Source organism: Halyomorpha halys, unplaced genomic scaffold, assembly GCF_000696795.3.
Source record: "Halyomorpha halys isolate HHAL.00 unplaced genomic scaffold, Hhal_1.1 Scaffold374.1, whole genome shotgun sequence".
Taxonomy (NCBI): Eukaryota; Metazoa; Arthropoda; class Insecta; order Hemiptera; family Pentatomidae; genus Halyomorpha; species Halyomorpha halys.
The window spans coordinates 397,665-407,042 of record NW_027112597.1 but is presented as its reverse complement, the minus strand read 5'-3'; the positions used below and the strand labels follow the sequence as shown (position 1 = coordinate 407,042).

General features: G+C 31.5%; 1 protein-coding gene and 1 long non-coding RNA gene across 5 annotated transcripts in view; one reads left to right on the top strand and one right to left on the bottom strand.

Moving 5' to 3' along the window:
• The window catches only part of LOC106681918 (mediator of RNA polymerase II transcription subunit 15), a 220,052-nt gene that overhangs the window by 26,859 nt on the left and 183,815 nt on the right, over positions 1–9,378 (bottom strand). The gene's annotated exons all lie outside the window — the stretch shown is intronic.
• Positions 1–9,378, top strand: part of LOC136796512 (uncharacterized) — a 61,464-nt gene that overhangs the window by 12,609 nt on the left and 39,477 nt on the right. The gene's annotated exons all lie outside the window — the stretch shown is intronic.

The window sequence follows — 9,378 nt, the reverse complement described above, 5'->3', positions numbered from 1 at the left end:
AGCCTTGTAATAAATGTAATTATGTACCCAATAGAAATATTTTGAAATGGAAACTTTTAAATAAGAAGATAAGCTGATACAAAACAATAAATAAAAATAGAAAAGAAGACAGAAATACATGGCAGAGGTTTTTTCATTATTTATTTAATGAGTTTTAGCCTTTGAGTGATGATCGAGAAACACCTTATTAAATTTACAAATAATTAATAATAAATTTTTACTAGTAAGTAATAATAATCAACAATAAACCACAGTGTAATAAATGATTGGCAAGACATTTCATGTCTTTTAAAAAAGTTTTTACCATTTTGAATTGGACTGAAGTTGATAGTCTGAGCAGAAAGTTTTGGGAATGAAATTATGCGACTTATGTTATATATTATTCAACTACATAAAAAAATATTTCACAAATATAAATGTCACTTAAGAACAGATTTACGCAAGCGACGATTGTTCATATAACGGATTTTTTAAATAAAAAAACAAAGACTCTGATAATGTTTCAAATTTCATGGCGATAAGCCTACTGAATGTGCACATCTAAAGCCTACAGAAATTAATTCTATTCAATTAAAGACTTAATAGACATTGTCTCCTAATGGATGAACAGTTGAGTTTTAGGGTACACCACTCCACTGTTGGCTTACAGACACATACTGATATGCTTCTACTAGACTTACTGTTAAAAAAATGCTGTGTTTAGCATATTGGACTGATACTTAAATTAATGGCATACACGTTCTCCCCATACATAATTCTCCTCAAATCTACCCGAAAGACAATTTTAAATTTAGATTAGCGAATATGCCTCCAATATACTTCCCATTACCGCCGACCTTCTACAAGATTCTTGTCTGTCTCCAACATTATTTAGTCTGTTCATGTCCGATTTCCCAACTCATGCTAAACTAATGAGATCCTTATAAGCCGATAATACAGCCCTGTAGACATCTTCCTATCAAATGGACACAATAGTAAACTGTTTACAAGAAAATTTAGAAAAAAATGCCTTAAATGGAAGTTAAAGAACAATGAAAGAAATCCAAAGCCAAACTTTTTACAAAGCGCCAGTCACATAAAAATAATTTCATTTTTATAAACTCAACCGCCATCCCTTGTCAAAATCCGTACAACACCTTAGTTCAACCCGTGGAAGATCTTTCACAATCACAGAACATACAACAGACCGAGAGACAAAGCAAAAAAAAAAATATATTTCCATATTATCATAAAAATATCCAAATTAAGTCCCCTTTATAAATTAATCCTGTACAAATCATTTATCCGACCTTAGATCTGATATGTCACCTGTTCGGAATTCCACTAGCTTAAGTAATTATAGAAAACTGAAAATAATTCAATATTCATCTTTGAGAATTATCAATAATTACTTTCGATATACAAAAATAACCACTCAATACAACTTGTTTTAATACAAACATCTACATATTTCAGTATAACAGCTTCCGAAAATCCCTAATTAAATAACAGGAATTGGTTAGTAAAACAAATCCTGTTAAATGATATAACAATAAAAGAAGAAAACGTGTTTTGCCAAATTAATATTAATAATTTTTGTTGAGAAATTAAAAATAAGTAGTGTATCCAAACTTTATAGGAATTTATTGAAGTTTATACAGTGACAATTTTAATACTCATACTTTTCATTGTACATATTAATTATTTAATTTTTTTAAAGTTTTATAAACGTGACTTGACAAACTGTATACATTATGTAATACCAAATCCTCAAGAAATTTTTTTTTTATGAGTGGTTATAGGATACAATAAATCACAAAGTACATTTTCTTGAAGATTCAGTTATAAATATAAAATGACATTAATGAAGGTTGCGTAAGCGTAGATAGCATATTCCCTCTATGATTAGATTGACGTAAAAAGAACTTCATGAGACCTTTACAATATTTCTTCTATGCCTTGGAAGGGTTATACATATGTAGATAAAATAGCTCAAGGCAGTTTTGTAGTTATTTATGTTGCTTAACGAGAAGAATCGAATAGTAAAGAATGACCAATAAATACCATCACAGTAAATTGTAAAAGGTAGATGTAACGAACCGAGTGGTAAAGAGGAAGAAAATAAAAAAATCGTGAATTGGTAATATAAATCAAGGATTCATCTTTTGTGACGAATATTTCAAATTAAAACACTATGAATTAATCTGGAGTAAATAAAATTTATCAGACAAATAAGTGACAGTGAAAACTGAGAAGGCATATCGCTTCTTTCTTTGATAGTGGCATATCTAGTAAAAAAAAAATAAATATTTTATTTTGAATCAGACGTATTCTAAAGATAACTGGATTTATTTTCTCAAGCGGGGTCCTATTACAGACTGTCTAATCCAAGCTCTTCCAAAGCTAGAATGGTCGCCACAAAATAACCCTAGTAGTTAATGGAATAAATAAAAAATAAAAGGTGTATATAAAGGAGATTCTACCGTTTTAGAAGGGAAATTTGTGAAGCATTTATAGTTTTTTTATTTGATTACAATTGTAGTTTTATTATTTCAAGATTAGTAGATGGAATTTGATTAAGGGAAATATCTCTTAATTATGTAAAATATCTATTTTATTATATTTTCTATAATAGATATTTTGTACTAATTTATTTATTACGAAACGAGAGCGACTTCACTTTTCATTTGATCCACTGTGCCTAAAGAATATTTTTTTCAAAAACTGTTTTTTTCAGGTAATCCATAATCTACCAAAGCATAAAAGTGATGCTTTCATTTTTAAACCACTTGCATCAATTAAACCACTAAATACTAATTCAAAAACAACAATGGCAAATAATGGAATCATATCTAAAACATAGAATTTAATTGAATCTATAAAAATTTCGTTCCTAGGTTAAACGCAGATGATGGTTCCAAGAAAATAATCGTGCAACTTTTATGGCTTAACTCGTCTGCTGGATTACACTTCAGCAGTCCGGTTAACGATGTTTAGGAAACACTTATTTGGAGGAAGAGCAATGTAATAAATTATTAATCTCCCCTGTTGGATTGAATAGGTTGGTAACCTTTAGATAAACCGGCTTTTAGTCAAGTTGTAGTATTTAAGAGAATAGAACCCAATAAATACAACTGTGTAGTTGAAGTCTCCAATATCAGTAACTTTAACGTTTCACCCTACCTTCGTGAGAGTTTGAAAAATATGTTTATTTTAATAAAAGAAGATGGAAACCGTAAGAGAGATTTGACTTAGTGGAAAAGTCTTTGCTCGAATTCCGCAAAAAAGATACTTATCTTGCAGGTCTTGAAATAAATAACTAAGGACAGTAGGAAGAGTGCATTGACCACTGACCTTGTAAAACCTTCCTGACTCAATGCCACCTAGATTTATATTCTACTCTTTGACAGTCTTTAACATTTATATGCGGCCTGAATAGGATATTGCAATGTACACAGCTCGGTTATAGTATTGCTTGATTACTAATGTACAAAACATCCGTCATAAATAAAATAGATACATACTTGAATTAATATTCATGATTTGAGAGGAACAATAAAGGTTACTAAATATTGTTTCTTTAGACAGTTCGTAGTGTTATTTCACTAATGGCCTGAATAGTCTATTAAACTATTAAACCTGTTAAATGTTTTTTAGTAATTTTTTTTTGTCGTTACTACCACTAATGTTACGTGACTCACCATTCAAAGCATATATTTTGTTCCTCAGTATCACTTCAGGTAATTATCAAACCCTACTTCTCTTTTTCTCTTTTGTGCTCTAAATCATTGATCAAGCAGCATTGTTTTTGTTACAAAATGAAAATTACCACTTATGCTGATATCTTAAAAATATTAAATGTACTATTTGTAAAACAAAGAGTGAATTATATAATACTGAAGAGAGGAACATAGTATATCCAGAACGTCTTAGAAGAGAATAAATATCAGTATGCAATGCATTTGTATTTTAAGTTTTTGACATCAAGGAAATTATAATTTTTCAAAAAAAATATAAGAAGTATAGGTCATACGATGGAACAAATTAACTCTTACTTCGTTGTAACAGATTTCTTTTTGATATCGTTGAAAGTTGTTTCAAGTCAGCTTTCATCTCCTGGGCATTTGGGTAACACTCACTAATTATTTCATTGTTAATAATTTAATTGTTAATAACACTCACTAAAATATCCTCTCGTGTAGAATGAATGAAATGTTCAGTCTTCCTCGATCAGGTTCTCCAGCTATCACGATCTTGACGAATTGCAATTAGGAACAGCATATATTTCCAGCGCACTTATACCACGCTATCCTCTCCCCCCCCCTAACTCAGCTGCCCAAGATCTTCGGAGAGAAAAACCCTCGAGATTTCTACATCTATTATGAATGATGTTATACCTGATACAGCCTCATCTAGTATTTCTTTCGACACTATTACTAGTGTCCCTTGATTCAGGTATTGTTCAGATATTTTAATGTAGCTATCTAAACTCTAGTTTAGGCTAAGCTTAGGCACTGTACAATCCTTCAATGCGAGACCCCCATATAATCAAGGAACCAAACATTGCAGGTTTAACACCTCCCTGCCTCTATTGCTGCAATCCTGCCTGAACTGTTGTAGGTCATCTTATGTTTTCATTTCCTTGAAACTGTATGACAAATTTTTTAAACCAGTTTTATTTTTAAAGCGATAATCCGATAAGCATTTGTCATGTCTGGTCCTGGTCTAAACTTAACTTTTAGATCTTTTCGATAAGTTACGATTACTAAGTTGAGATAAACATAGGGTTGATTTATAGAATGATCTGTTCTTTACACAAGCTTCTAATGCCCAGGAAATCGACTACAACCTAAGATCTATAATCACAATTAAACGTATTTGAAATTTTGGGTATCTGGTTCTCGGTTGTCATTTTATATTTTACTTACCCACATTCCTTTTCTCGGTATTTCCTCTATTATCATTCTTATAACTTTATTATTAAGAGAAAAGTAGGATAGTTCAGTAGCCCAGACTCGAATACAGTTGCGGCAGAAAATAATTAATTCTGTTAATTAATCAGCCGTGGGTCTATTCTGGGTTCGGTACTACTTGTTCTGCTCTTTGAGGAAAATCTGGGAATTGAGCGTTATCTTGACCACATAATAGCGTTATAAGGCCCTTCATAAGTTTTAGTAGTACACGTATTCTTTTTCTTAATTTTAACCAAGTTTATTAATATATACATGCTAAATGAAGTGATGAATTAATTCTTGTTCACAATTATTGACCACTGAAACGTATAGCCTTCATGGTCTTGTAAATCTCCAATAGACGTTCTGAATTTGCCTTCAGCAGGCGCTCATAAACCTTTTGTGCCCTAATATAATCACATCTATTATTCCTTTTTAGATAAGTTTTCGAAAAAAATTTTAGAATGTCTTATTAAGACAGTCTACTCAATTTTCCTAAACCAAGAATCCCCAATTTGTAAAAATCATCCAGTCAAGAAATAAAAAGTTCTTTTAAAATCAATTATATGTCCATCTCTTTGATTAACAGTCTTCCGTATATCTGTAAATAATAAATATTCGTGTAAGCTTGCGTAAACATGTATTTTTTCATTTTATTTATAGAATCATTATTGTTTTATTTAATTTTGTTTAACTTTATATAATGAAGCCAGACAACGGCCGCTCAAATTTTCAAGATTGTTGTTCTTAGGGGACAATACGTCGTCCCATTATGAAGGTTGATTTTCCATTTCATTAAAAAAAAAAAAAGTAGTTTTAGTCATTAAAAGTCCAAAGGAGAGTTTGGAAATTCCTCCTTTCCCAAATAAATTGCATCATAGTGGACAACGTCCATTAATGTTTTCATTCTCCGCTTGTACAACCTGCCTTCTGTGAATGTTCTCACAGTATCCCTCCGACACTTTCATGCCTAGTAAACAATGATGATATTACATGTCATGGCGAATCCCCGAGGAAGCTTTTTACTTACACATTCTTCCTCCTTCATTATAGAATTGGTTGAGCAGGAAGAGCTGTCTTACACAATCTAATGAAGTATGGACACGAAACCATTTGTTATTGCACAAGCATCATTAAAACTAAAAAAACAAATAAAAAAAAACTTTTTTTTTCTAATTTATTTATTGTTATTTACAACTGTATAAAAATATATACACCAAGTAAATACGCTGTAGGTGACATAGTGGCATGATACAAACATGAGGAGAATCTACCCATTCAAAGAATTCCAATAACATTTATAGAGGAGAAGATCTCGAGGCCATCTTCTTATCAGACGCCCAGGAGGATTATTAGGTAATGAAGGAGAAGCCAAGTTAGAAACAAGTGGATTTGGGTGGTTGGGAAGTTTATCATGGATGGATTGGTATCTGGTTCTGGCCAAATCGACAACATATGAGACATTGAGGTCCTAATGGGTGACTTGATTCGTGACAAAGTAAGGAGCATTAAGGATTTTACGAAGGATTTTGGACTGTAATGATTGGATTCGGGAGGAATTTGATGGTTTAGTGGAGCCCCAAAGCTCAACTCCGTATGTCCAGATAGGCCTTATAATAGTCATGTAGATCAGTCTTTTGTAATAGGTTGGCAGTTTAGACCGTTTGTCTAGTAAATGTTGTAATAATCGGAATCGACGAGTAGTCTCCTGTCTTAATGTAGTCATAAGTAACGGATCTATTCGACAGGAATAAGTGAGGTATTATTAAACAAAAAAAAACTAAAAAATAAAAAAAAAAAAAAAAGTTGTTTCTAGACTAGAAAAAGATCTTGAACAGGAAAATAAATAATTAGCAATGGAGTGATTACTTTGAACCGTTTGTAAAAACTATCTCTTATTTGTTAACACCTTTCATGATATACAATCACCTATAAGTTTAATGTTAAAACCATAAATTAATGTGAGTAGAAGATTGATTTTTTTCTTTTCTGATCATTGTAATATTTTTAATTTAATTATTTTTCACTTATATGTATCAGCTCATTGACTGCGAGTTACACAAAAAAAGATACAGTCAGACGTAAGAGAGATGGCTCTAAATTTAATCGATATTTGTGCGTATTCTTTGGAGTCAAAGAGAACCAAATTTACATAAAAACTCACAAGGATACAAAGTAATATGAATTATGTTAATGAAAATTTCAAGTCAGAAAATGACCTGAAGTAATTACTGTATTTTGGAACAATATTGATTTTAAAAAGTAATAAAATCTTATCGCTGTCGGTCGGAATGTTTGTCATGGTCATTAAACAACCAGTCATTCTACAATTTATAGAGGTCAGTCCATTGCGTAGATTATAAGAATATAAAACCAAGCTCAAGCGGTTTGGTTTTTATTAATATAGAATCCTCAGTAGGTTTAATAAATAAATTAATGGAGATCAAAGAATGAGGTAACCAAATAAGGATCCTTTTTTATTGATATATACTTTTCCATATTTAAAACTAGATGGTTCATTATTGTAGCGGTTCCCAGATTACTTGATGTTCCTTACTGAGTTCATAAACCTTTCTTTTCTCTAAGAAAAGATATGTAAGACTCCACCTACATCAACGCTGCTTCTGAATTTGTAATCAAATTCAAAAGGACTCTAGCTATTGTTGAGAACAGACCTTGTGGGGCTGGATGGCTGACACGGTACAAGCTTTCGACTGTCATAACTCCACTGCGAAGGACGGGCGGACCATTTCTCATTTATCTCATTTCAAAAAGAAACGGGACCAAGCCCACACTACAATATTGATGTACCCTCCTTTTGAAATGGATACTTCCGCAGATGTTAGATATTAGATATTAGTAAATGCAGTAGAGTTCTCTCCAACTTTTATTTTGTTTTAAGACGAGTGCGGTTCTATCAATGCGGGATTTTATGGCCCGCTTTTTGCAAAATTGTAACTTTTTTTACACAACAGATTATCACAAGTGTAATTTATAAAACCTTTTGTTTTATTATCTATTATACGGCGGGTATTACCTCTATGTTTTCTAGCTGGTCTAATGTTACTCTTGTGTTATAGTTACTTTGGCCAAAGGCGATTTGACCTCTCTGCAAGATCGTGTAACTATCTAAGGCCAAACAAACGAACTTGGGCTCATTTCCTGAATTACCTTCTGGAGGAATAGTGATTTTGGAACAGCTAGATTTAACGTTAATCGGGTCTTGAAAACTTCTTTCTTTGGCATAACTTTATTTTCTGCCTGGCGTTTGTAATTATATCTTGTCTTCAAGAATTCGTAAAAAAACACTGATTATACTGGTTTAGGACAGTTATATAAAAAAAAGCTATGCCGAAGTAGGCTTTACTTTTTAAATTACTAGAGCCTTTAATAATACCGAATTTTGTAATAAAACCAATACGGTAAGATAAAATGTGGACTCACTACTAATAAAGTAGTGAATTGTGTAGTTGAAAAAGTATTCATCAAATTTGTAATGGTTATTCAACAGGTTCGACAGTGGAAGGTTTCAGAGGGCGAAAAATGAACAGCTTTGTATACTAGGCTACTTCGGGTACGTTGTGGCTTAGGAGGCGAGGTGCCACTTTAGCAACCTCATGATTGCAGCGGCGCCGATCAGATTTCACCGTTGGCGGGTTGACTATAATTTAATGACGCCGCTTGTTTAATAGGCCTCGTCTGCTCTGCGATCTTTCGGACAGACAAAATAAAATTAGCTAATCATGGTGATATTCTAATCTAAATATTTTCCCTATAGTTTTTTTTATATCATTTATGGTATCTTCTGTCGCAGTGATTTATAAAACAGGCATTATTATGAAAGAGTTCCTGCCAAAAAATCCAATTAACCTGCAAATGAAAGACTTTTTAAAAATTAATTGTGACAAGTCAATTATTGAGATATGTTCACAAATATTAGTATTAAGTGAGAAAGTAATATAGTAATAATGTGAAAACAATTTTTAGGTCATCTCCTTCATAATGGCCTAAGGGCCGACACGTCGGAGAATTATAATAAACTGTTCAGAGTAATGTGGATCATTTGTAGTTGGTGTTATTATTAATGAACAAAAAATATAGAGGGGGGTAAATGTATGTTAAAAAAAATACATATATAATAAGAATATAGTAATTATGGATTTAAGAAATGTTAAGTTATTAGCAAATAAATTAAAATTGTATGTTAATTAAATTGTATTAAATGTAAAAAAAATTATTTTTAATGATAAAGTGATAACAGAGTCCTAACCTGTTGTAGATAGGTTCTGGTATAAATGATGGTTATAAGTGAAAAAGAGAAGATTATTTGAGTAAAAAAGTTATTGTTGTTGATTGTTCCTTAAAGGCGTAAAACCCTCTGGTCATCAACGCCCATGGGATGATAAAAGTAAAAAAAATAATAATAAAATAAATAAATAAATAAAAA